This window comes from Pseudochaenichthys georgianus, unplaced genomic scaffold (assembly GCF_902827115.2).
Source record: "Pseudochaenichthys georgianus unplaced genomic scaffold, fPseGeo1.2 scaffold_2078_arrow_ctg1, whole genome shotgun sequence".
NCBI lineage: Eukaryota > Metazoa > Chordata > Actinopteri > Perciformes > Channichthyidae > Pseudochaenichthys > Pseudochaenichthys georgianus.
Window position 1 is genome coordinate 1 of NW_027262770.1, and position 5023 is coordinate 5023.

Below are 5023 nucleotides of genomic sequence, written 5' to 3' on the forward strand. Positions count from 1 at the left end.
TAAACTATTGATTTTGTGTGTGAAAAAATAAAAAAAAGTGGTTTTTTACATCTAAAAACTGTTGTCATCATTATAGCAAGGGGAGCGTGTCTGATACATGTGTATTACAGTCCTTCTTGTTGTGTTTTTCAATGTTTTCTGTGTGTCTGTACACACAAAGCACACTTCATTATCTACTTTTCAGCTTTTTTAAAAACAAAAATGTATCTTTCGGTAACTTTCTCAGAGAATTTACACAAAATACTTTCTACAGATGAAGCCTCCCACTCAACGCAATATGTCCCACCCACTCAGCAAATCATATAAAACTAAGGACGACCGTTAAAAACTAGCCATGGATCTGAGAAAAACCAAGTCTGATGTAGCCTGCCCTTATTATCACCAGGATAATGGATATGGGCTTAATGACTGGATGCTACAAAGTAGGGGAGAGGATGTTCCCGAAGAAGAGCTCTCCTCTATATCATATCCATGTAAGGTCTTTAGGACAAAGGAGGACCATGATAACATGACATATGAAGAATATCTTTCTTTAAAATATGGTATTATAGATAACCTTTATAGAAACAGTATATCTCATACCACTCGCCAAGATCGTAAACGACAATTAGCAGAAAAGAATAGAAAAAGTAAAGAAAAAGAAACCGAAGAAAAGAAAAAGCAACATGAAAAGGAGAAGAAAAATTAAAAAGCAAACGCAGAATGCGAATGAAAAGAAAAGGGACCATAGGACGGAAAAACTAAAAAGACAAAAAGAAGGAAGGTGAAAAGAAAAATAAACAAAAGTGAAGAAATTTAAAACTAGAGGATGGTGTTTAGGAGCCATTACCGGATCATAATAATCTTATAGATCATCTCCCCGCTAACCGACTGCTGCGAATGGTGTTGAACAAATACCAAAAGCAATGGTCAAAAAACAGAGCATACAATGAAAGCACATGATACACTATAAATGTTTCATTTACAATTACTATTACTATATATGAAAGCAAAAAAAAAATAAAACACATTTTCATTTTGTAATGGTTGTTTAATTGAAAAAACACAACATTCAACACATTTTCATAGAAAACATATTACATTTTACCAAGTTAATGTCGTAGTGCATACAAGGTAATAGACTTAACGATTTGCACTGCTGCTTCTCTCCGCGTTTCATTTACAGTGATCGGTTTGTCGTTCAATTCAAACAGCCCAAGTAGATGTTTAGGGGTCTCTTGGAAGTATACGAATGCATTTTTTATATCAGATAAATGCATTAACATCACATGCAAATTCTCTATCCTTTCACCCGCAACGATTATAATCTGCTTTGCTTCTTCTTCGGTTTCTCCATTATTAGCTCTGAATGTAATCCTTTCTGGGACTTCTTGTGCTTCTTATGGTGTGTTGAATACCTGGCGTAGGATTTGTTTAGCTGTAAGGACAGGTACCATATAATTGTCTTCAAAAGCTTTGTCTATGTCGTCACACGTTTTGGCGTATCCTTCGCTGTAATGACAACCGACACTAGAATAGAGATCCTCCAACAGTCTTTTAATACATATTCTGGCACTGTCGCCAATTTGGGCAATTCCACAGTATCGCGCTTTTTCTCTCATTATACTGAAGCAAAGTTCTGCCATTGCTTTTGGTATTTGTTCAACACATTCGCAGCAGTCGGTTAGCGGGAGATGATCTATAAGATTATTATGATCCGGTAATGGCTCTACAACACCATCCTCTAGTTTACATTTCTTCACTTTGTTTATTTTTCTTTTCACCGTCCTTGTTTTTGTCTTTTTAGTTTTCCGTCCTATGGTCCCTTTTCTTTTCATTCGCATTCTGCGTTTGCTTTTAATTTTTCTTCTACTTTTCATGTTGCTTTTTGACATTGAGGGGCGGCGGTGAAATCTCTTCTTTGATCTCGCATGCTGTCTGTGTTTCTTTGCTTTTCTTTGCAAATATCTTGTACACCGATGGTTCCACTATGGTTTCTTGATGCACTACTTCTTCTGGTACCGTGGTTGCGTGGAGATCTCTGGAAGACACCAGAGTTAACACAGCCCAATCTGTTGAGGTCAGTGTCGCTTTAACACTGCGGGGTCCATACGTTTCTCCATTCTTCAGATTGTAGAAATGCAGTTCATTCGCCATATAGTTGAATACATAACCCCAAACATCGCCATTTTTCAGAATCCATTCTTCATGAAGTTCTTCGGCTGGAGGCGTCTGAATCCGGCACAGATATTGCATTCGTTTGTTGATTGGCGCTCCGGACTGATGGCTGTACGTTGTCACAGGCGTCTCGCTGATTAAACCCATATCTATGCTTCTCTTGGCCATCTTTCTTTTTTGAAAAGTGCCTTGGTGATTGGAAATGACTGGCCTGTTATTTAGTTTGAGCGTATTTATTTTCATCTATTTCCATCCCCTTACTTTTAAATGATCTGGTGAGGAGGGCGGGACATGTTATGTTGAGTGGAGGCGGAGCCCTTGTACAAGCTGGAGGCTTCATGGAGTGAAATGGAGCAGAAACACACATTCTTTATGGGTATTATCCCTAGTACAACCTCACACAAACTTAATATTGGTTTTCCTTATAGTGGTGTAAAGTAATTATAAAAAGACAAAGATCATGTTTTTAAAATTGTTTTATTATTTCCCCTCTTCAGAGAGACTTTTCTTATAGTTAGTAAAAGTAATTACACATTAGTTCACAGTCGCTACAAATAAAAAAGAGAATATCCTCAGGTATCACTAATAAACAATATTACGACTTTCTCTTGATTGGAGCACCCAACGGATGGCTGTAAGTTTGTCACCGGTGTCTCGCTGATTAAACTCATATCAAGACGTCTCTTGGCCATTTTCTCTCGACTTGAAAAATATTGAAGAGTGACCAAAAGACGCTGGCTTTTTATTTAACCAACCTCTAACGGGAGAGGGGTGAGGGGTGAGGAAAGTGTGTGTGTGTGTGTGTGTGTGTGTGTGTGTGTGTGTGTGTGTGTGTGTGTGTGTGTGTGTGTGTGTGTGTGTGTGTGTGTGTGTGTGTGTGTGTGTGTGTGTGTGTGTGTGTGTGTGTGTGTGTGTGTGTGTGTGTGTGTGTGTGTGTGTGTGTGTGTGTGTGTGTGTGTGTGTGTGTGTGTGTGTGTGTGTGTGTGTGTGTGTGTGTGTGTGTGTTCCTCCCCTCGACCACCATATGCTCTCTCCCTTCATGTCCTGACTTGTCTCGGAATGTTCGCAAAAACAGAGAGGCTGACTTTTTTTAAATATATGGGTTTTTTAGATGCTTTACTTTGATTAATTTCATGTTATTTGCAAGTATTTGTAAGTTACATTCAATACTGTATACAGGATTAGGGGCACAGGAAGTGGTTAGGAGGCGGTACATACTTTTTTAAAATATATGTTTTTTTAGATGCTTTACTTTGATTAATTTCATGTTATTTGCAAGTATTTGTAAGTTACATTCAATACTGTATACAGGATTAGGGGCACAGGAAGTGGTTAGGAGGCGGGACATATATCCTATGCATACTAATTGATTGAAACAACGGCATTTTATTTTTCTCATTTTTTTAATTTTAATTTAATTTATATTTTATTTTGTAAACCGGAAGCGGGGCGGGACATCCGCCGGACGTGGGGGCGGGACATCCGGTCAAACGGGGCGGGACTTCCGGTCGAACGGGGCGGGACTTCCGGTTAAAAGAGGTGGGACTTCCGGTAAAGTAGGGCGGGACTTCCGGTCGAAAGGGGCGGGACTTCCGGTCAAAATTGTCGAAAGGGGCGGGGCGACCTGTCACATTCCATGCATACTAATGTGATGAAATTGGCATTTGTATAACTACTGACCTGATTAAAGAAAATAACTTAGATTGCATCTGCTTAGTGGAGACATGGCTTAATAACGACACAGCTACATCAATAATGAGAGAGACCTGTCCACCAAACTATAGCTTTTATCAGCTGCCCAGAAAGAACCGAAGAGGAGGAGGGGTTGCAGCCAGTTTCTCCTCAACATGTTTGTTCAGAATAACAGAACTAGGTGAGTTCATGTCGATGGAATATCTAGCCATTGAAGTAAAAACTGAATCAACCATAATTGTCACAATATACCGTCCACCTCGACACTCACTCATGTATACAAGAGTCCTCTGAGCTGATCTCACTGTGTTACCAGTTACGATAAGGTGATCCTAAACGGAGATCTGAATATTCATATCAATAAAAAAGCGGACTCCAAAGCTATAGAGCTTGCAAATCTACTAGATAGCTTTGATCTAACACAGCATATAATGAATGCAACTCACCAACATGGTAACACATTAGACTTAGTGATAACAACTGGACTAAACATCAATAATATCTCAATAACTGAGCTACCTCTCCGACCATCACTGTATATTCTTTGATGCTGAAATGACCCTGACTAAAATTAAAAAATAAGTCATGGTTCAAAAAAGGCTCCTTAACGACAAAGCTGTATCAAATTTCACCGATTTCATCAGACTCTATGAACCACACAGTCATGACAGCTCTCTGAATGAAATGGTAGAACATCTCAATGATGCTCTATCATCTGTATTAAATTCTGTCGCCCCACTAAAATCTAAAAAGAAATCGACAAGCAAAGCCTCCCCCTGGTTGAACTATAATGTTGTCAAGGAAGAAAAAAGGAAATGTCGTGCAGCAGAGAGAAAATGGAGGAAAACAAAATCCACTATCTGCTCTGAAATCTACAAAGATGCTTTAACTGCCTTTAACAGAACCATCCGACGAGCAAGGAAAGATTCTGTTTCCAATATTAGCACAGAGTCCTTTTCTCCACTATCGATCAGCTGCTAAACCCTGTCTCTGCACCCCCACCCTTCTCAACAGCTAGCTGTGAGAAATTTGCTCTGTTTTTGAGAACAAAATAACTTCAATCAGAGCTAGTATCAATACTAGTGGAGGTGGAGATGAACCCGATCTCAGTAGAGTATGTAATGTAACCATGAGTAACTTCACATGCATCACACTAAGCGAACTGTGTAAAACT